Here is a 24,092-nt window from a genome sequence, read left to right on the forward strand (position 1 = left end):
TTCCTTTCTCCTTATGATATTCTTGGTCTAGATCTATTTCCATCCATTATGCTGTGCACTCATTGAGCATTCATTTATTCAATAACCCACCCCCCAAATATCTATTGAGTGCTCCCTCAGTGCCATGCACTGTTCTCTATGCTGGTGACCCAACAGGGGAGAAAAGCAAGGGAGCTCCCAATCCTCAGGGAGCTTACGTTCTACTAAAAGGGGGCGACCATAAGCAAAATAAGTAGAACAGCTGGTGTGTTAAATGATGACAAATGCTTGGGAGAAAAATAAAATGGGGAGGAGGGAAAAGGATTTCTGGTAGATGGGGAATTGGGATGGTTGCAATTTTAAATAAGGTGATCATGAGGGCCCTACCCAGGGGACGTTTAAGAACTGAAGGGGCTAAGGGGACAAGTTATACTGTTACCTGGAAGGAGAGTGTGTCAAACACAAGGGTGAAGGCTGTCAGGACAAAGGATGCCTGGTGTATTTAAGGGACAGAAGACCAGTATCACTGGAGCAGAGTGAGCAGAGGGGCCAGTTGAGAGGTGAAGTGTGAGAGGTGAGAGGAGTCAGATCACATAGCATCCTAGAGGCCATTGAACATGCTTTGGTTTCCACTCAGAATGAAATGGGAAACATTTGGCCAAATTCTGGTCCTCTTTGAAGTTGGGACTACCGGGACTTTTTGGTGGTATGGACGCAGGCATATGTGAGAGAGAAAAGAATCAGAATGGGTCAGTTTATTTTTCTTTGAGCAACAGGAAAGAGGAAGGTGTCATCAGAAGAGCTGGGCAGGATTTGAGGAGTCACGGATCTGGAGGGAGGAGGTGGTAAAGGATAGACAGTTGGATCGAGCAACTTGAAAGTCATGGGTGTCCCTGAACTAAGCAGTCTCCGTAGAGTTGTGCGTGTTGTACTGTAGTTTCCTCTCCAATATTCTTGTCCTCATAGGCTCGTTTGAAAAGCTGACATAAAATAAATCTGGAGTCTGGAGGAGAGCAGAGCTAAGCGCGTGCATTAATTCCTCTGTCTTGAACTGGAAGCCCCAAATGCTGGTCTTTAACGTTTTTCAATGTTTATTTAGTGGAGATGTGAGAAAACTAGATTTCCTTTATGAAAATTGTACACTCTTGCTTAATACTCAAAATGAGGTAACACTTCATTATTTTTTCTTTTTACATTTTATGGTTTTATCATTATTCTTAGCTACAGCTCGGCTACTCAATTATTATAATAGAAGTAGTTTATGTGGTTTTAGCTCCAAATCATATTAAAATAGATTTAAATTTCCTATTTTCACTCCTTTACAAGTCTACAAAGTATTTCTCAGTTTTGTATTTTTTCTCAAGTTTTTATTTTGAAAAGTTTCAAACCTATAGGAAAATTGTAATAATAAACATCAATATACTGACAGTTAATTTAATATCAGTTGTTGATATTTTACCATATTTGTACTTTTTCTCGCTCTCTCTCACTCTTGCTTTCACTCTGTCTGTCTTTCACTATGCGCACATGTATTTTCATTTCTCAATCGGTGGCAAGTAAGTTGCAGACATCTTGACATTTCCTCCCTAAACTGTGAGCATGATTCTTCTAAGACTATTTTCCTACATGACCGAAACACCATGATTATACTCAAAAGATTTAATGTTAATACAATAACACTGTTTAAAGTATAAATCGTTTTTAACTTATCCTAACTGATCCAAACATTTCCTTGGAGGTTGTCTGTCCCTCCCCCAACCCCAAATCCCATCAAGGATCAGATATTCAAAGTGGTTATCATTTATCCTCAGTCTCTTTTCGTCTAGAACACTCCCCCACCTTAAAGTGTGTGTGTGTGTGTGTGTGTGTGTGTATGTTTTATGACATTAACATAACACTTTAAAGAATTTAAGCTAGCTTTTTGGTAGAGCATTTTATAATCTGGATTTGTGTGATTATTTCTTCATGCTTAGATTTGGGTTCAGTATATATATATATATTCAACATATATTTAGCAAGAATATATGTATATATATGCATACATGTCTTAAGAAGTAAACTAGGGAGGGAGGGTGGGAAATGAAGGCTGAGTGAGACTCCGAAGTTTTGTAAACATACTGCTCCCCAACAATCTTTAACCAGAGGTTTTAGCATCCACTGATGGTCCTTGCCAGAAGCAATTATTATATCGATGACTGCAAAGATCATGATTTTTCTAGTTCTCATCCTTTCTGCCTTTACAAGCTCCCATAAAGAACTTTATTCTTCATCCCCCCACCTCAACATTTCTGTTAATCTCTGTGTATCACTATGAATTTATGAATTTTTAAATTCAGTGTATTATAGTCTATTACCTTCACTAGTAAATTTGATGCTCAAGTTGTCCAACAGTGTTTTAATCAGAGCCCTTTCGAGCCAGCTCCTATGTCCTTTGTATATGTCCCCTTCAATCTTTGAGGCTCTCTTGTTTTCTAGCACAAAAAAGTGTTCTAAGCTCGTAATTTCTACACTTCAGACCTGGAATCAGCCATTTCTCTAAGGAGACTTTGTTTCTTTTAGTGAAGACTGGTATTCAGAAATCAAGTGCTGGGCACTAAGTTTCATCATACGCCACCTTTTGGGTAAGAAAGGAGAAATAAGAATGTTTTATATACGTATGTATGTATGTATGTCTTTGCTTATTTTGCAAAAAGAAATCAAATAACAAAAAATAAATAAGAATAAATCAGAAATGAAAGGAAATGGTTACCTACGGGAAGTGAGTAGGAATGGAGTGGAGAACCAGGAATGGAAACGAAGCTACTCTGAGGATATCATTTAGTAAGCTAGGTGATGCCACTCAGCTGGGTGGCCTTTCCTTTAGGTCCTTTCAGTGGACAGAACTAGGGAACAGACAAAATTGTGAGTTAACCTTGATATCTATAATTGAAATCCAACACCACCCACCTTTGCCCATTTCATATTTGATTCTCTCTTGTTCATAGTGAGAACCCTGTTCCCCAAAACATAGCCATATTTATTCATTTATATATTTACTACGTACAATAGTTTCAGAATTTCTCTACCAATACCACCTCTAAGAGTGAGCTTATGAAACAAGGTTCAAGATATTTTTACCTTTTAAAAAAAAATCTTAGCGTATATGCCACAATGTATATACAGCTAGAATGCTATGTTCAAGAGCTGCTTCAGAATTTCTCTTTCTTTGTGAGGTCATCATGTTTCTCCTCGTGGACTATACTGTTAGAGGAGAAATCACAGTTTATCCAGTCTTTTATGAATAGGCACTTAGGTTGCTTCCAATATTTTGCTAGGTTCACTTATTGCTTTCACTTTTAGGATTTGGTTTTTTGATGCAATTTTACTTTTGAATATGCAGAAGGGTTACATGGCTCAATATTGAAAACCATGCAAAAGTTGCATTTAGAGAACTCTACCATCACCAACTTTTCCATTCTTGCTCACCCACTAAGGTAACAATTTTTGTTTCTAATTCATCTTTCTTGTTTCTTTTTGCAAAAACAAGCCTTCCTTTCTTGCCAAAAAATAGATTCTAATCTCTATATCTATTTCTACATCTATATATCAATGAATAATATATAATGTAACATATAAAGATATAAATAATGCATACCTGTGTTTCACTTTTTAAAGAAAATCTAAATTATTTTTTAAATTAAAAATTTAACAATATATCCCAGAAATCTCTCCACATCAGTTAATGGAGAGCTTCCCCCTGCTTCTTAGTGTTACAGTACTATACTGTCAGAGGATAAATCATAGTTTATTTATCTAGTCTTTCATGGATAGGCATTTTGGTTGCTCCCAATATTTTGCTGCTACAAATAGTGCTTCAGTGAGTTACTGTGTGCATACGCTGTTTGTGTTTGTGGAGGTGGAGATCTGTTCCCTTCTCTCTTCCTCCTCCTGGCATCCTCTCCGCGCATATGTTGTATCTTTTGTAATTGTCTCCTCATAGTTCTTAGCTATCTTCTAGTCGTTTTTTTTTTTTCTTTGTAATTCTTTGTCTTTCAGTTTGGGAAGTTTCCAGTGAGATATATTCAAGCTCACTGACTCTTTCCTCAGCTGCGTCCAGTCTCCTGATGAGCCCATCAAAGGCACTCTTCATTTCTGTTACTGTGTTTGATTTCTAGCATTCCCTTTTGATTCTTTCTTAGAGTTTCCATCTCTCTGCTTACATGGTCCATCTGTTCTTGTATGTGGTTCATTTTTTCCTTTAGTACTCCTAGCATATTAATCATAGTTATTTTAAATTCTTGATCTAATAATTCCAAGATCTGTCATATTTGAATAAGGTTCTGATGCTTACTCTGTCTCTTCAGACTATATGCTTTGCCTTTTAGCATGGTTGTTTATTATTATTATTATTATTATTATTATTATTATTTGGTTGAAAATGGGGCATACTCTATCAAGTAAAAGGAATTGAGATAAACAGGCCATTAATATGAGGTTTTATGTTAATCTGGCTAGGAGTTAGGCTGTGTTTACTGCTAGCTGTGGCTTTCGGTGTCAGAAGCTAAAATTTCCCCGGGGGTCCTCCTATTTTTGTCTCCTCTGTTGTCTTTGGGTTTCCACAGAGACTTCTTCTTAAAAATGTCTGAGACTTGCAGTTGTTCCAGCTGTATTTCCCTGATATTATAGAGGATCCTTATTGGTGGGGTAGTGAGGGAGCGAGAGGGAGAGAGGGGAAATGTTCTATAATCCTATGATCAGGTCTCAGTCTTTTAGTGAGACTGTGCCCAGGGCTGTGACCTTCACAAGTGCTTCTCAGCTTATTTCTGCTCCCCCTATCTCCCACCACACCTTTAGGTGCAAGAGAAAGGCGAGAGGAGGCTGGAGTTGGGCATATCCCCTCTCTCATGTCAGTTAGTCTCTGACAAAGTCTTTTTCCTTGAGGGCAGAACTTTGTTAAGGAAAAAAGAAAACTGTGAGTGTATTTTAATTTAATTTAATTAATTTATTTTCCTCTTTATTGAAGTATAGTCAGTTATAATATGTCAATTTCTGGTGTACAGCATAATGTCCCAGTCAAGCACATATATATACATATATTCATTTTCATATTCTTTTTTTATTAATGGTTATTACAAGATATTGAATATAGTTCCCTGTGCTATACAGAATAAATTTGGCTTTTTTAATCTATTTTTATTTATAGTGGTTAACATTTGCAAATCTCCAAACTCCCAAATTTATCCCTGTTCATCCCCTTTGTCCTGTGAATGTACTTTAAAAGGTTAATTTCCCTCTCCCCCTCCTGGAAATTCAAGAGAATTATTTACAGATCTTTACCCTCAAAACTAATGAGCCTCCTGGAGATAACTCTTGAACATGTAGGCCCCCAATGGAGGGTCCCCAAGATTTTTTCTCAAGCTAGCGCACATTAAGTCCCCAGCAATGAGTCAGTTACCTTTCTTTTTCTACGGTTTTCCTACCAGTTGCTGGCTCCAGCACTGGTTTCTGCTCCCAGTAGGCTGTGGTTCTTTATGTTTCCCTGTTCAATTTTCAAGGCAGTGGTTTCTCCTTTGACCTCAATTCTGTGATGGACCTAAGAAGAGTTGTTGATTTTCAGTTTGTTCAGCATTTTATCTTATTATGGGGATGAAAGTGATAATTTCCAAGCTTTTTACATGTCAGAGTGGAAACCAGAAGTTCATATAAATTCAGGAGGTGTATTTTTTCTCAGTTTTATTGAGATCTAATTGACATATAATAACATCATATTAAAGTGTACAGCATAATGGTTTGATACATGTATATAATTTGAAATGATTACCACAATAACTTTAGTTAACATTCATCACCTCATGCAGTGTATCTTAAAGATAAAATCCTAGAAGTGGCATTACAGAGTCAAAGAGTTAAGATATATGCAATTTTATTTGCTATTGCCACTTCCTCCTCCACTGGGCTATTCTATTTTGCATTTCCACAAGCAATGTGTGAGATTGTTGGTTTCCCAACAGCTTTGCTAACAGAATGTTGTCAAGCTTTTGAATTCTTGGCAATCTGATGGTGAGAAATAGTGTCTTGATATAGTTTTATTTTGTGTGTCTGCTATTATGAGTGAAGCTGAGCATTTTTTTCATGCTTAAAGGACATTTGAATATCTTCATGTGGACTATCTGTTCATGCCTCTTGCTCCATCTCCCACTTTTTAAAAAATAGGATTTTGCTGTTTTTGCTCAAAATTAAATAATATTTTACATATTAGGAAGATTGGTCTTTTATACACGATATATTTTGCAATTGGCTTTTGCTAGCTTACAGTTTATTTATTGATTTTTCTTTTTTATTTAGTCATGCAAAATTTTTTTATGTAGTAGTTGAATTTATCTTAATTTTATCTGGATTCTGAGTTATAGTTTAGAAACTCTTTCTCTACATTTAGGTTATAAAGGAATTCAGCCATATTTTCTTTTATATATGTATCTTATTTTATATATATATATATCTTATCATATATATATATATATATATATATATCTGCTTAAATAGTTTAAATTTGGATCTTTGATCCACTTAAAGTTTATTTGGGTCTATGATTTGAGGAATGGTATATAATATATACAATTATATAGATACAGGAAAATGTACAGTTTAAGAAATGAACACGTGGTGTCCCATTATCATTTATTTAAAAATATCATCTTTATTCCAGTCATTGAGATGCGATCTGTTTCATTTAGCAAGTTTCCAGATGTTTTGGGTTTATGTCTTGATTTGCTATCTATTTCCTCTGGTCTGTATCCTACGGGATCCATTTCCATAATGTTTTTGTTACAGTGGCTTTGCAGTATATTTCCATTTCTGGTATGTCTGGCCTCCTCTCACTTCTCTTTTATTTTTCAGTTTTTCACATATGTATGAAGTGAACAAGTTGGATGCAAGTTGTCTAATTCCAGAAAAATAAAAATAAAAATTTAATAATAGTTTATTGGAATCATCTGTGTTAGTACCCTTATGACTGCTGTAATAAGTTATCACAAATGTAGTGGCTTAGAACAACACAGATTCATTATCTTAACAATTCTGCATGTCAGAAGTCCAAAGTCAGTCTCACTGGGCTAAAATCAAGATGTCAGCAGGGCTGTGTTATATCTGGAGACATAGAGGAGGGTCTGTTTCTTTGCCTTTCCATCTTCCTTGGTTTGTGGCCTTCCTCCACCCTTAAAGCCAGCAATATAGCAGCTTTGAAGCCCACCCCTCTCTGCTTTTGTGGTCAAATTGCCTTCTCTGACTCTAATCCTCTTGCCTCCCTTGTATAAGGATTCTTGTGATTACATTGGACCCACCCAGATAGTCCAAAATAATCCCCCCATTCCCGTATCTTTCATGTAATCGTGTCTGAAAAGTCCCCTTTGCCATATAAGGTGACACAACACAGGCTCTGGGAATTAGGACTTGGACATCTTTGGGAGGCAGTTATACTCTCTGCCACACTATCTAAGGAAAAGTGACCAAGTCTATTTCTTTGTGATTTCAGGATTCTTTTCAAGTTTTCTTTACATAGGTTTTGTTCATTTTGTGTTAAGCTTAATTTCCGAGTTTTTCCATTGCTTTTTTAAATTGAGTATTCTTCATTATATATTTGAATTTATTATTTATTGGATACATGAAAGCTGTTGATTTATATGTTCATTCAGTATCTTAGTATCTTACTAAAAGTATTTTCTGTTTGTGTTGATTGTCCTTTGACATATACTTTCAGGTAATTATCACAAGAATAGATACATTTCTTTTCTAACTCACAGATGTCTAAAGGCTTTCTCTTATCTGATTGCATTGCCTTCAATACGAAGTGGAAATGGGCAACCTGGCCTTGATCCTGACCTTTAAGGGAATGCCTCTAATGTTTCCACACTAAGTAAGAGCTTTGTTTCAGGACTGAGATATTAATTTTTTTGTTGTTAAGAATGCATTCATCAATCCTTACCAGGATTGTGTTTGGCATTTTATCTAAGGTATTTGCAGGATCTTTAGAGAAAATCATATTCATTTTCTTTTTTCCTCTCTTAATATGCTGAATTATATAGATTTCTTAATATTGATCTATCCTTGCCTTACTGGAATAAATCGTATTTCGTCATGATATAGTCTCTCACCTTATTTTTAATGTGATTTTTAATTCTGTTTGCTAATATTTTTATTTAGGCTTTTTTACATCCATATTTATAAGTGACTTTGGTTTTGTAATTTTGTGGGGCACGATCTTTACCAGGTTTTTGGTAGAAGTGTTATATTTACTTTATAAAAAGAATTTGGATGTTGTCTTAGCCCATTTAGGCTGATATAACAAGATTCTCTAGACCGAAGACCTATAACAACAGAAATTTTTTCTCACAGTTCTGGAGGCTGGGAAGTCCAAGAGGAAGGTGTTGGCAGATTTGGAGTCTGGTGAAGGTCTGCTTCCTGATTCACAGATGGCTGTCTTCTTGCTACATCCTCAGGTGGCAGAAAAGGGACAAAGGCGCTCTCTGCAGGTCTCTTTTATAAGGGCACTAATCCCATTTGTGAGGGCTCTGCCCTCCTGTCCTAATCACCTCCCAGTAGCCCCACCTCCTAATACCATCACTTACGGATTAGGATTTCAACATAGGAATTTTGGGAAGACACATTCAGTCTGAGCAGTTGCTCTTTCTTCTTTTGTGCTCTGAAACAATCTAAGTGGCACTCAGATTTTCTGATCTTTGGGGGCTTGGTAGAGTTCACCTGAAAAATCATCGGAGCCTGACATTTCTTTTGTGGTAAATTCTATGACGGTTTTCTTTTTGTTTCTTTATAGAAATTGGTTTATTTTCTGTTTTCACTGAGGTCAAATTTGGTGGTTTGCGTTGCCCTGTGAATGTATCCATTTCATTGAACTTTTCAGTTTATTTGCATAGCAAGGCTAAGTAGTCTCTCATTTCTGCTTCCTCTGTTTCAGTGGGTATTTCCACACTTTAATGGTCAATTTTTATATTTGTACTTTATTCCTTTTTATCGATTAGATAGTAATTTGTCTATTACATTGATTTTTTTGAATCAAGAATTAGCTTTACTTATTTATTGCTTCCTCTGTGTTCTGTTTTCTGCCTCAGTACTTCCTGGTTTTATTAGTACCATTTCCTGCTTTCTGCATCCTTTTTGTTTAATTTGTTGTCATTCTTCTTACCACGTGAGTCAGACATTTCATTGATTTATTTTCAGTCTAAATTTTTTAAAAATTTAATTGAATTAAGACATAAAGATAAATTTTACACGACTGAATTTTAAAAGTAGACAAACCCTGGTAACCACTACCTAGATCAAGATCCAGGTTATCACTAGCAGCCCAGAAGCATCCAGCACATTTTTTTTTGTAGCCTGTGTCTCTCCAATTCTGCTTCTATTTCTATAAATTAGTTTTGTTTGCTTTTGAACTTCATAGAAATGGACTGATACAGTTTGTACTCTTCTATGTCTGGCCCTTTTGCTCAAAATTAATGCCTCAGAAATAACTGTATTTAGCTGTGCATTATGACTGTAATATATTCCTCTTCCTGAATATACTACCCTTTATTTAGGTATTCTACTGTTGATAGATACTTGCATTGCTTTCAGTTTCAGTCAATTGTAAGTAAAGCCACTGTAAATGTGCTTGCTCATGTCAATGTGTGCACATATGCATCCATTTTTGTTGGGTACATACGTATCAGGAGCTTAATTGCCAGGTCAGATTTAGTAGACACCGCTTACATAGTTTTTCAAAGTAGTTGCACCAATTTACGCACCTACCTCAGTGCACGCAATTTTAATTTACTCCCCAGTCTCTCCAACATTTTGCACTGTTAGTTTTTAAGTTTTAGTCGTTCTGAAACATTTATATAGGTAGTTCATTGCTGTTGTGCCTCTCTTCATATGCATATTGGTTATTTGGATATTGAATTATTTTTTTGCAAAATGTCTATTAAGATTTGCACCCATCAAAAAATTAGTGTTATGTCCTTTTCTCATTGACTTAATGTTTTTCTCCATGCGACATTTTTTCTTTTCTTCTTTTTTGGTAATTATTTTTGTATTTAGGAAGTTTTTAATTTGTTCTAGAATTTACTTTTATACCAATAACTTTTAACACCTGTGGTTCACGTTTTTCTTTCATGGGCTACGACTATTTGATGTATAAGACAAATAATATCCTCTGTCTCTTATTTACTGTCTATATGTCAATGAGTTTATTCTGTTGCCCTCATTTTCTTTTCCCTCTCTCCCCATTTTAGTTGTTTTGTTTCTTCTTTTTCAGAACCTGTAACACTTACATACTATTCTTTCACTCCTGCCTTCGCCTTTGTTTTAGCCTTAGTTCTATACTTAGGTATATCAATATTCATCAACAGTCATTTTGCCCAAGACTCTCCAGTCATCTATCTGGTGAATGAAGGTTGTCCTTGAGTAGACTTCTCTCAAGTCTTATGAGTATAACATTCCTTGTTTCTTGTAGGCTTAAAGTAGTTTTCCTAATGCTATGAATAGCATGAATCTCAGAGTTGATTGCTCTAGATCAGTTTTCTGAGGTCCATGTTCTTAGATAGTATTTCTTCGAATATTTCTTCTCCATTTTCTCTTTCCTTTTCTTCTGATAATCCATCTACACATATTAGAATATTGACAATGCTCCAATGACCTTGAATGTCCTTTGTTTTGTTTTGTTTTTTCCCCACACTCTTTTCTTTTTCTTTTTTTTTTTTTTTTTTTGGTCTTTATATTTCAGTGTGGATAATTTCTTTTAACTTGTCTTCTGGTTCACCAATCCTTTCCTTGTTTGTGTTCATTCTTCTGTTAAGCCCATGTAATGAATTTATTTTTTACATAATTTTTCATTTCTAGCAGTTTTATTTAATTCCATTTTATAGTTTCTATGCTTCTACTGAAATGTTCCACCTTTTCATTCATCATATCTGTCTTTTGCACTAGCTTTGTTAGCATTTTTATCAGTTATTTTCAAGTCCATCCCTGTCCTCTGAGTCATCTCTGTGTCTGCTTTTATGACTAATACTTGACTAATATTTGCTCTCCTGACTATAGGTGTCATTTTCAATTTTCATTTTTTATTTTTGTGAGTTTAAAAACTTTTCCCAGACATTTTGCATGAAAGTGGATCTGGTATAAATAATGTTTGTCTTCAGGGAGGGGTATGTGCTTTTTTATGTTAGTCTACTAGATCTGTTGTTGAGCTGGCTCTGGTCTTTGTTGTGATTTTAGTCAGCTCATCACTGACTTCCAATATCTGAAGGTTGAAATTAGGACATTTCCTTAAATAGTGCCTGAGCTCTGAGAACTAATATAAGCTTTCTGAACTGTGCAAGATTTCTCCTCGGTTCACAGCCCAACTCCTTGTCTTTTGAGTCTCTGAATGGTTCTCTTTCCTCATGAGTCTAGCTTGCCTCTTTTTGAGCCCGGGGATATCTTTGTCAGTCCTGTTGCTCCACCCTTGGGTCTGCTTAGGGCAGCATCCCAACCCTCTGCAAAGACCTGGAATGAATAAAGGGATTTCGTTCAGAAATTCTGTCTCTTGTTCAGTCTCTGGTAGCTGAAAGCCTTAAGTGCCTTCGTGTCTTTTTTTTTTTTTTTTCACTTTTCTTCTCTGTTCCAATCTCCTTTAGGTTAAACTCCAGAGTACTTAAGATACTGGTTATTTCAGCTCTTCTCCTTGCCTTCAGCCTGAAAACTTAGAATGTTTTTGTTGCATTTCTCTCAGCTCTCCTTTTCTATTCCTCCCCCTGATTTCAAATGGCATATGGTGGTGGTCTCACCTGTCTCATTGTGGAACTCTCTGGTCTCCTGTGCCCCTTCCTTTTGGCATACTATCTGCTCATGCTCAGCAAAGAGCTATAAAATTAGGAGTTGAGGTTGGGGGGGTTGGTTCTTGCTCTGTGGTTGTGGCTCTTCAAGATTCCAGTCTATCATGTTAGTCCACACATGGCCTTAGTAAGTTCCTTAGACTTTCCTTCAAAGTTCTTCTTACCCCACCATGCTGGATTTCTCTGCCTCCTGCAGTTTCGCCAAGGATGAGAATAGCAGAAAATCTCTTCTTTTTTATCAAAGACTCCTAACTTTCTGGAGTTTATTTCATTTGGATTTCTCTGTGTTCTCCTCTGATGGATTTTTTAAAATCTATCTTTTGTATATTACTCGGCTGCTATGATGGTTAGGCTGCAAGTGAGGCTTCTGCAAAATTCTATATCCAAACCAGAAGTGGAATCAAACTTTTAAAACATTTTTTGGTTTCTGGTTAAAAAAGTATATTTTCAAATATTCAAGCCAAAAACTTCTTAGGAGACATATTAAAGTGTTTTAAATTTAGATAAAACATAGATTCTAGGATGCAGAGTGAACACATCTTCTTTAATTTAAATTTAAAATGATCTAAAATCAAATTTAAAATGACTTAACAGAATAAAACAATGAATAAACCCTCTCCACAGCCTGCCACCGCCACCACCACCACATGCAGAAGAATAAAACAGAGAGTTGGAGGTATTCCATCAACCAGAGAAAGAGCTCAACAAATTTCTGAAGGATGAAACTTTCCTTCCCCATCCAAAAACTAGTCGTGACTGAGAAGCAGTGAAGGGAAGAAGATGAAGCTGAGAAAATCCACCCGAGGGATTACTTCTGAGACAGGAGCATGTCGGTCACTCTGTGCCCTAGAGTCTCAGGACTGAGCCTGGACAAGCAGCAGGAATTACAGCTGGAAACAGAGTTGAGATGTATATATGGACTAGTTAATACACCCTCTCCCATCCTTCCTTCACCTTCACCCTGCCTAAAGAGAAGATTGCAGCAGGCACTACGCCTCAGGCCAAGAAAAAAAAATCATACAGTTCTTTCCTAAAGAACACTCTGGAAAGAACTAGGGCAATGGGTTAAGTGTTGGTGCTCCAGAGCAAAGCTCTCCTCCACGTTGTAGTATTGAAGTTCCCAAAGATAAAGTTCAATCAATAGCTTTAGGTTGAAGACCACCAGTCCAAGATGCCCAGCCCAGCTGCTTCCAGTTTTCCTATTGCCACATTTTATTTTTTAATTTTTTTTAATTGAAGTATAGTCAGTTATAATGTGTCAATTTCTGGTATACAGCATAATGTCCTAGTCATGCATATGTACACATATATTCATTTTCATATTTCTTTTTCATTAAAGGTTATTATAAGATATTGAATATAGTTCCCTGTGCTATACAGAAGACATTTTTTAAAATCTATTTTTATATATAGTGGTTAACATTTGCAAATATCAAACTCCCAGATTTATCCCTTCTGACCTCCTTTCCCCGGTAACCATAACATTGTTTACTATGTCTGTGAGTCTGTTTCTGTTTTGTAAATAAGTTCATTTGTGTCATTTTTAAAGATTCCACATATAAGTGATATCATATGGTATTTTTCTTTTCTTTCTGGCTTACTTCACTTAGAATGATGATCTCCAGGTCCATCCATATGGCTGCAAACAGCATTATGTTATTCCTTTACATGGCTGAGTAGTATTCCATTGTATAAAGATACTAGAACTTCTTTATCCAGTCATCTGTCAATGGACATTTGGGTTGCTTTCATGTCTTGGCTATTGTAAATAGTGCTGCTATGAACATTGGGGTGTATGTGTCTTTTCGATTAGAGTTCCCTCTGGATATATACCCGGGAGTCTATTGCCATATTCTAAGTATGAATGAGAAACCAAGTGGTCTGGTGATCTACAGCCATCTAATAAAGCACTCCAGAATTCAATGGCTTAAAATGACAGTTTATTATTATCTCTCGTGGTTCTCTAGCTTGTCTGGGCTTACCTAGGTGGTTCTCACTTGGAGTCTCTCATGTAGTTAGAGTCAGATGGCAGCCGGGGCTGGAGTCATCGAAAGCTCCATTGGGCTGAGTGTCCAAGATGGCTTCCTATGCACATGCCTGGCACTTTACTTTTCCCTGGCCTTTCTCTCTCCCTCTCTCTGTCTGTGTGGCTTAGCCTTCTCACAGCATAGCAATCTCAGGGTAATCACTCTTTTTACATGGAGGCTGGTTTCCAAGAGAAAGAAAGCAGAAGGTGCCAAACCAGCCAAAGGTTTACTTACAGCCGCCACAGAGCACTTCAGCCTTACTCTATGGGTCGAAGCAATCACAGGGGCTTCTCAGATTTAAAGAGGTGTAGACATAGACTTCACCTCTTGATGCAGGAGTGGATTATGTCATAGTAAAGCACGTGGAGTGTAAGATATTATGGCAGTCATCTTTGGAAAATATAATCTACCACGTTAATTATTACAAGCCCTTGAGAGAAACCTGTAACTCAAGAAAGACAAAGAAAAATACGTAGAAAATTAGAGATCTTGGAGAAAATAAAGATTCTTCAAAAGGTAGAAAAGTCTCTATGAAACAAAGCAAAGCAATCAGAGCTTCAAAACATACTAGTGTCTCTCAGAGAAAGGTGAGACAATATTATGTCCATAGAAAAAGGAACTGGATGTTATGAGAAAGGATGATCAGAAAATACACTTGATCTTAGCCAAAAGGCTGAGAAGCGATGATGATGATCAGAAAATAGAAAAGAATTTTTGAAATGCAAAAAATGAGTGCTGAGATGAAAAACAAAAAAAAGATTGACCCAGCTTGCATTTGCTTGCATGCATTGAGAAACAAACACATCTCAACAGAGATGTGTGGAAACAGAACTTTCTTCATTTCTCCTTGATGAGTTTGTCTACTCTGGTAAGAGAGGAGAGAGGAACAAATGTACATTCTGGCATGGAGGCCAGAAGTTTGGTGTAAAAAACCTGAGTTAAATGATCCTGTATTTCCAGCTAATTCATTGTGTGTTTTCAGGACCTTCTTTGTTGGAGTTCTGGGCAGCTGGCTGCCTGGTTGGCTGCTCCCATCCCTTCCATCCCCAGAGCCTGCTGAATTGGGAAACCCCCTCAAAGGTCTCCCAAATTTGTATCCATGTGACAGCAGACGAATATAAACATCAACAGCTAACAGCTCTGAGCAGGGGTAAGTCACAGGATGACCGTGCACAGCCTTTGAGGTCTCAGTAAAGGGTGAAGGGCAGCCTAGCACCTTGACCTTGCTGGCAACAGGGAGGGCCGCTTTAGACAGAGTAAGAAATACACACTTCGCAGGGCACGTGTCAGAGGCATTAACCCATTCTCACTTTTGACATTTTCCCGGTTATTACTCAGCCACCTATGGAGAGTGTTATTAGCTTCCTGAAGGCTTTCGCACACATTTGGTGGTTTAAAACAACAGAAATGATTCCCTCACAGTTCTGGAGGCCAGGAGACAGAAATCAAGTGTGGACAGGGCCTCGCCTCCTCTGGAGGGTTTAGGGGAGAACCAGTCCTTCCTTAGCCCTTCCGGTTTCTGGTGGCTGTGGACATTTCTTAGCTTGCAGTGGCACCGTCCCACCTCTGCCTTCATTTTCACATCACCTTCTCCTCTGCCCGCATCTTCTCTTCATTTCTCTGTGTCCTGTCTCCCTCTGCCTCTCTCTTGTAAGGACACTTGTCATTGGATTTAGGACCCACTTGGATACTAACCCACTTTGCAATTTACATCTGCAAAGACCCCTTTCCAATTAAGGTAACGTTCAGTCTTTTAACGTAGGTGGTGATATCCACAGGTTTCAGTGATTAGGACACGGACACATCTTTTTCGAGTCGCCTTTTGACTCATTACAGAAAAGTTCCTTGAAGCGTGGGGACTGAGATATTCACACCAATTTCTTACATAACTCCTGCTGACCGTGTCCTGCTGGGTTAATTTAATTGTAACTGCCTGGGTTTCCTGCATGCAATCTTGTGCCTACATGTCTGAGCTCTTCTTGGAATTCAGAGTACCAGGGAGGGAACGCTAGTGAGGGACTCAGATGCCCCAGTTCAGGTCAGAAGGGCAAAGCTTCAACATCATAAAACGAGCAATCCTCTCCAAAGGGCTGTGTCACCTCCTCATTATGCCATTTCAAGATCACTGAAGTTTGGCTCCCAAGGCACTCCTTAGCGGGCTGAATCCGAGATGAGAATTACTCCACTTAGCAAAGAGGATTAATGTTTCATAACAAAAGGTAATTTATTCAATTGTATGCAAAAGAGGTGGTAGTAATGGCATGTAGAAAGCGTGCTTACTTTTGTCTGTTGTATCATATGTTTAATTCCTATAAAAACACCAGTCACTCTATTGAGTACCTTTCGGAGAACTTGACCACTTCCAGAGTGAATTGGATTGTGTTAATTAAATACACTTGACTTTGATGAAACTGAAACCTGATAGGCTTTCAAGGAAATGAGGCTTAGCAAGCTTTAGTGAATTTTAATAGATAGTGGATAGGATTAAATACAAGATCAGGCAGCTCTGGTTTTCATCAATTGGAAAGGTGAGAAGACACCACTCACTCCTGCCCATCCGGAGTTTACCTTTTAGGGGTTCCTATGGCTATGTTACCCTGACAGTGCTGTCTATGATCCTAGCCAAGAAAGGTTGGATTCCATCATACTTAGAACTGATAACTAATATTAGAGATGAAAGAATTTGGTTTTTAATTACCTTAACACAATGGGACACGAGGTTAACAAAATGAGATGCAACTGAACAGGAAAAAGCTATAAAATCTTTGATTCAAAAGCAAATTGCATAACTGTGGGGTTGGGGATACCTGGCTCTGCAGTAAGTTATGTGAAAACTGGGGATTCAGAATAGTTACAATCTCAATTTAGCCAAGAGTAATGGAGTTGCCTAAAATATTGACCTTGTCTTGGGTTGTGTTAACAGAAGAATTTGCACCCAGAGTGTGGTCTGGTCACTGATAAGGCCAAGTTGGGGGCACATTACTTCTTAGGGCTACACACCCTGAAGGATGATCACGAGCAACTAGGAAACACCCCAAGCAGTGTAACCAGCATAGGGAAGAGCCTGGAAACGACGGCATATTAGAACTGGTGGAAAGAACCGGAGTGTTTTCCCTGAAAAAGAGTGTACATAGTTTAGAAAGGACATAATGCTTATTTTCAAATATATAAAGAAGTGCCATGGGGAGTAAGGATTAAATCTATTCTCTCTTACTCCAGAAATTAGAAACAAGAAATCACAGTGTATTCCTCGTATCTTCTTTTGCAAATAAGAGAAAGCCAGTTTGAATTAGTTTAGGCAAAGGGGGGAGTTTGTTGTCTCACATAATGTAGGCATCAGGAATGCCCGAACCTAGTGACTTAACCCCCTAAAGGACAGTCTCACTCCACTCATCATTGCTAACCTCTTTCTGTGTCATCTTTTCTTTCAAATCACAAAAGGCATTTTCCTTCAGGATGTGGCCAGCTACAGTTTCTAGGCTCCCATCATCCTAGGTTTACCGCCATAGAGAAAGAAAGATCTCCCAGCTGCTGTGTGAAAAAAACAAAAAAACAAAGAAGAACCAGAAAACTCCAAGGAAGAGCTCTGATTGGCCTAGACCAAGGAGTCGCTCTGCTCTGGGACCGGCACAGAGCTTTGCTATCCCCAGATTCGACTTTCTCTGTGGGCTCATGTCAGAAGATGACCACCCCTATCCAGATCCCAAGTCACAGGGGGAGGGGGGTGGAAACTGACCAGAAGGAAAAAGGGATGGGTGCTGGGAGACCCCTCCTTTTCTGCTGGAGGCAGATAATAATTCTCCAGTTTATGGAGAAACTGGCCTGTGTAAGATATAGAGAAGACTATTTTGAGAGGTAGAAACTTTCAGGTATTTAGCCCAGGGTGGTGGTAGCCACGGATGATGCTACAGAAGAGCACAGCAGCAGAGCACCAGGAGCCCCGAGGGAAGACGCAGCATCATCCATCTGTCCGGCCCTTTACCTCGACCTTCTTGATCATCCTCTTGAATCTCACGTTTCATCCCTTCCAGTTACAACTCAGAGCCTCTCGACTGTGATTCTGCCTCCCTGTTCTGCTGACATTCACAGGTTACCTTGTTGAAGTGCCTTTCAGGTGAGACCCAGTCACCACCAGTCACCAGTCCTTGTCCTCATTCCTCCTTGAACTCCTCGCCACCCCTGCACCTCTTCCAGATTTACTGGACGGGGCCTTGGGTGGTTTCTTTACATGCATGTTCTGGTTAGAGCTCAGCTGAAGACCGGAAGGGGGCCCTCTGCAGCTCTCTGAGACGGGCTCTCTGTGCCACTCTCTCCTCTCTGCTGCTCTGCCCTTGAGTTCTTAGCTGTCTTGGCCTCCCCAGACTCCAAGCTCTGTCTCTTGAACTTAGGAAGGCCCATGGGCTCCCCTCAGAATTCCCCTACAAGCGCCCCAACCTCCCTCTGGTGCTGTGGGCCTACATGTCTTCCTTCCAGAAGCCAAGGCAATCCTAGGACCCACCTCATTTGTTTCCCATCTCTAAGGGATCACTGTCCTTCCTTGTCTGATGCCTATTGCCTTGAAAGTTGTTTCACATATTTGGTTGTTCCTAAAATTTGCTTCAGGTGGGAGGGTAGATCTAATTCTATGACTTCATCTTAGCCAGAACAAAATTCCATGACCATAGGTTTACTAAGTTTAAAAATATTGTTGAAATGTGTTGTGTTTTCCCAAGGTTTCTTCCACTCCTAGGTCTCTTGGGCTGTCTATTAAAAATTGGAAGAAATGAGGATTTGCTTTGCCTTTCAATACCAGTTGGTAGAAGCCATGGGATTATATTTTCTCCAAATGAAAGAAAGTTTCCTTTCAACCAACCCTTTTATCTTTTTGTTACTCTTGCTTCTCTCATTCCAAATTGATGCTTTAAAATTAGCAGTGTTTACTTATATTCATTACCTACTTTATTCAAAACAACTCTAGCTCAAGGATGGACGATAAATTGTTTTCTTAAAAAAGCCTGGAGTTATTAAAAAATGTCAGCTTTTATCAGAATAAAAATAAAACGTGTTCCAGAGGCTCACGCAATGGAGAAATGGTCATCATTTACTGAGAAAATTGTAATTGTGAGGACCTGTGTTTCTCTAATGGCAAAGAAAAAGTGACACCAGCATTGGGAGGGAGAGTGGAGGAAAGAACTGTGTTCTTTCTTAGATTCTTTCCTTCTTCCTTTATTCCATACGTACTTGAACAGGGCGTGGCTAAAACTTTCACTTAAATATGACAATACTTGAATATACAAGATAATTCTATTAAAAACTGGTAATACATTATTATCACCTATCTTATAATCATATAAATTTCTTTTTTATTTCTATTTTATTTTATTTTTTATTGATGTATAGTCAGTTTATAATGTGTCAATTTCTGATGTACAGCATAATAATTCAGTCATACATATACATACATATATTCATTTTCATATTCTTTTTCATTATAGATTACTACAAGAATTGACTACACTTCCCCATGCCATACAGTAGAAACTTGTTGTTTCTCTATTTTATATACAGTAGTTAGTATCTGCCAATCTCTTTTTTTAACATTTTTTATTGATTTATAATCATTTTACAATGTTGTGTCAAGTTTCAGCATAGAGCACAATTTTTCAGTTATACATGAATATATATATAATTCATTGTCACATTTTTTTCTCTGTGAGCTACCATAAGATCTTGTGTATATTTCCCTGTGCTATACAGTATAATCTTGTTTATCTATTCTACATTTTGAACTCCCAATTTATCCCTTCCCACCGCCTTCCTCAACTTCTTACCATCGCCTAATAAACTAAGTTTTTCATCAAGCTTTATACTTTCAATAACTTGAACTATCCTTCTAATCAGGGTCCTGCTTTCCTCCTGTGTAGATAAGAATCATTTGTAATTAGCACATCCATTATTTGTATGTAAATGGTTATTTCTAAAGTAACAGTGAACGGTTCATTAACTTAAATAGTCCCCTCATAAATTTGTTCGAACCTCCCTGCTACTTTTTTTTTTATAGCACTTATAGAAGTAAATTTCAGCTTAGGCCACTGATGAATTATCATAAATTCGAAGTGAGTAAGGTCCAAATTAATGAGGCTTTACTATAAATTCATTCAGGACCACAGTAGGCTGACTGTCCCAAGAGAGAGCAGATGTGCAGTTGACAGGAGGGCCCCTGAGAAATTGTATTTATTGAGGGCTTACATGTGCCAGGCACTTAACTAAGTGCTTTACATGCATGATCTCATTTAATGCTCCCAACAACACAGTGATTTAGGTGATGCTACCCATTTTGGATGATAACACAAAGGCTCAAAACGGTTTGATAATCCAACCAAGAAACACTTACTTGTAAGAAGTAGCCAAGCAGGGAATTAAGCTCAGATCTGCCCCTGGGCAAAGTTCCTGCTCATCTCCACTGGGCATGGGGCAGGTCCGGGGGCACCCATGCCTGCCCCGCATGCCTCTCTGCTTACATCAGCAGTGCTTTCTTCTCTCCCTGCCTTCTCCTGCTTCTCGGCAGCCCTCCCAAACTCCCCATCCATCCTTCAGCCTTTGGGTCTTGGGTCTCTTGGGGCTCGTTCAAGCCCATTGCCAAAATGAAAGTCTAAATCAGCCGAGGTTATTGGCTGTCGAAGGCCATGGAAAGTGTTATGTCTTTTGTGAAAATGGCAGTTAAGTTTGTAAATAACAGCAATGGAGGATATTGGAGACGGTTTGAAAAGAGGTTTTGTTGGCTGATTTATAACCAACTTTCGAAATGAAATTTAATAAATCTAGGAAGATATATGAGCCTTCCAGGGCTTGTTACATGAATTGTTTGTAACCAATTTTTTTTTTATCCCAGAGAGTCTCATATCAATTTCTTTTATATATTTCATATATTCTTGGAAAATAAGCTCAAGGAATCAGAGTTCCTGCCTAACCTCCTTTGTCTCTCATTTCTGGACAAATGCTGATCATGTCATGTTAGGCAGGATTCCCTCCTGTGAAGGAGAAGAACTCGATGGCACTCAGGACACCTGGATTCTAGCCTGCCTGTTTTTCCTGCCTTGTTGAGTGACTCGGGCATAACGCATCCTTCTTTGAAACATAATCATAATCTGCCACCCTCTCCTCCTTCCCACTCACCTCCTACTCTTGTCAACACACTTCAGATGCAGAGAGGGTGAGCCTTCAGCTTCCCATACCCAATCACCTCTCACAGAATCTGTCCTCAGTCATTTACTCATTCATTCTATGGATATTTATTGAGTGACTGCTAAGTGCCCAGTGCTGCTGTAGCAGTGAACTAGACAAAAAAGGGTCCTGCCCTAATGAAGCTTTTACCACAGTGGAGAAAAACAAATTTCAATTAGTGAGAGATGCCCTGAGGAAAACAAGAGTAGTAGAGCGGGATGGGGTCATTGAGTGGGTCTGACTAATTGTATGCAGAGTGGTCAGGAGGAGTCTAACTTTCTGTGGGGAGAACCCATGTGATAGAGGTGATAGCTAGTGCAAAGGTCCTGAGGTGGAAATCAAGTTGGCACCAAAAGAAGACCATTGTGGCTAGAATATAGTCAAAAGCTGTCTGTTTTATGTAGGGCCTTTTATGTTATCATTAGGATACCAAATTTTATTCTGAATGCAGGGGATATTTTAAAAGAATATTTTTATATTTTGAAAGAGTAACTCTCACTGCCTGGGTGAAGAATGGAGGGTCAAAAAGACTGTGATCATGATTTAGGTGAGAGATGACAGTGGCTGGGTTTAGAGTGAATAGGAACCATGGTAGGAATGGGTCGGATTCAGGAAACGTTTTGGAGTTCTTATTGATAGTTTTTACTGATGGATGAGGGAGAGGGGTAAGGAAAGAGAGGAATCACCTGTGATTCTCCACAAACATGCCTAGGTATCTCCCAGACACATCCAAAAGATCTCCCTCCCAAATGCTGCTGAAAACAAAGATACAGACCAAATCTCTACAAACTCTAAGTAATTCTGTCCTTTCCCCTCCTAACCATACTCAGGGTTTTCTTTAGGCTGTCAATCCCTTCCTCAAGTGGCCTCATCTTCATCTCTAGGACTTCTGGGGGCTGGTCCCATTTTGCAGGGATTGTTTCAAGAGACTTAAGCCTGTTAGTGAGTGCATTCCCTTGGTTAGGATGATTGGTTCAAAGGTGGCCAATCAAAGTGAAGTTTGATTTTTTCCCCCCAATAATGGTAGATGGTGATGCTCTTTTCTGTGTGGATGTATGGATGGATTGTGCAGTTCTGGTTGCTTCTGGCAGGCATCTCGGGAAGCCAGCTGGATGAAGAAATTGACACGTGGAGAAGGGCAGAACAAGACAAGCACTGAGGCCTGGAGCTGAGATCTGCCCAAACTGTTTCTGAAATGTTTTGCTACAGTGTAAATTGGTTTTGTATTATTTGCAACCCAAAGCATCCCACGTGCTACAAGCTACTTGCGTTTTTTCATTGGGATGTAAGGACACAGTCTCCTTGAAACAGGAGCAGAAAACCACTCGCAAAGAGCAAGTTTGGGTGAGGGAATTAAATAAGGATATGTGCCAAGAAGAAAACAGGCTGAGTTAGGGGAGGATTCCAAGGAAATGGGAGTTGCAATAGGAGAATTAAAATCCCACTGGGAGCAATGAAGAGCCGATATGACTTTGTGTAAAATTAAAACAGCAATGCTTATTACAATTTTTGTTTTCAAATTCTTCTCTATTGCAGAGAGAGCTTAAAGAGAATAGAATAGATGTGGAAGAGAAAGAACAGAGCCCTGCAGGTGGCTTCAAGGTACAATCAACGTCAAGTGTAGCAAAAGCAATAAACAAGGCAGAATGGAAGGAGACTTTCCACCGATGGAGAACACTCTGCGTTTGCAGATCACAAGGGCTCACTTCGTTCCAGAAAATGATCATGGAAAGTGCACCCTGCTGCCACCGTAAGCAGCACCACAGGAAAACAGACAAAACAAACCACCACCACTGAGGACACCAAGGAGACAGGCTGCTGGCAAGGGACAAAAGTCCTGCTGACCTTTGACTTCCTCTTAGCAACACTAGATACGAAAACCAATAGAGAAATTTCTGTTTGGATTTTCTGTGTCAAGAATGTGGCTCACTCAAGAATTATGTACCCTGGCCTGTTGTCATTTGTGTTCTCAGATGTTCAAGGTCGTGTAAATCACACAGAGCAGAGACAGTAATAATGTTAAATGCCTTGCATAAAATTTCTATATCTGGTAGAGTTGTTTTGAATCTTAAAAGATATAATCCATATAAAGCATTTAGAAGAGCATCTTGCACATCTATCAGCTCTAAAAAAGTTAGCTTTTATTACTATTACTGGTAGTAGTAATAATAATAATAATACTCTTCATTGGGAAAATTACTTGAGGATGTACTTCATTTGATTAAGATGGGACAAAAGTGTGAATTCAGGAATAAAGAATTCATTATACAAAAGAACCTTATATGCGTCAAAACTATTTACACATATAATTAAAGCTAGAGCCTAAAGAGTATATAACAGAGAAAAGACAGTCTCTTCAGCAAGTGACGTTGGGAAAGCTGGACAGCCACATGTAAATCAGTGAAGTTAAAACACACCCTCATACCAGACACAAAAATAAATTCAAAATGGCTTAAAGATTTAAACGTAAGACAAGACACTATAAACGTCCTAGAAGAAAATATATGCAAAACATTCTCTGACATAAATCTTAGCAGTGTTGTCCCAGGACAGTCTACCTTGGCAATAGAAATAAAAGCAAAAATAAACAAATGGGACCTAATTAAACTTATAAGATTTTGCACAGCAAAGGAAACTATAAACAAAACAAAAAGACAACTTATGGAATGGGAAAAAATTTGCAAATGATGCCACTGACAAGGGCTTAATTTCTATAATATACAAACAGCTCATACAACTTAATAACAAAAACAAACAACCCAATCCAAAACCAAGCAGAAGACCTAAACAAGCATTTCTTCAGTGAAGACATACAAATGGCCAACAGGCACATGAAAAAATGCTCAATATTGTTAATTATCAGAGAAATGCAAGTCAAAACTGCAATGAGGTATCGCCTCACACCAGTCAGAATGAACATCATTAAACAGTCCACAAGCAATCAATGCTGGAGAGGGTGTAGAGAAAAGGGAACCCTCCTACATGGTTGGTGGTAATGTAGTTTGATGCAACCATTATGGAAAACAGTATGGAGATTCCT

The 24,092-nt window shown here is 38.4% G+C and overlaps 1 long non-coding RNA gene and 1 pseudogene across 1 annotated transcript; one reads left to right on the forward strand and one right to left on the reverse strand.

Moving 5' to 3' along the window:
- Positions 1-3,263: 3,263 nt before the first annotated feature.
- Positions 3,264-22,992, forward strand: LOC140691057 (uncharacterized). The gene is made up of 3 exons (XR_012066502.1): positions 3,264-3,452; positions 14,832-14,999; positions 22,589-22,992. It is a non-coding gene; the product is annotated as an uncharacterized lncRNA (long non-coding RNA).
- LOC116276802 (U2 spliceosomal RNA) lies at positions 14,369-14,534 on the reverse strand (annotated as a pseudogene).
- Positions 22,993-24,092: the final 1,100 nt, after the last annotated feature.

Source organism: Vicugna pacos, chromosome 33 (genome assembly GCF_048564905.1).
Source record: "Vicugna pacos chromosome 33, VicPac4, whole genome shotgun sequence".
Lineage (NCBI taxonomy): Eukaryota > Metazoa > Chordata > Mammalia > Artiodactyla > Camelidae > Vicugna > Vicugna pacos.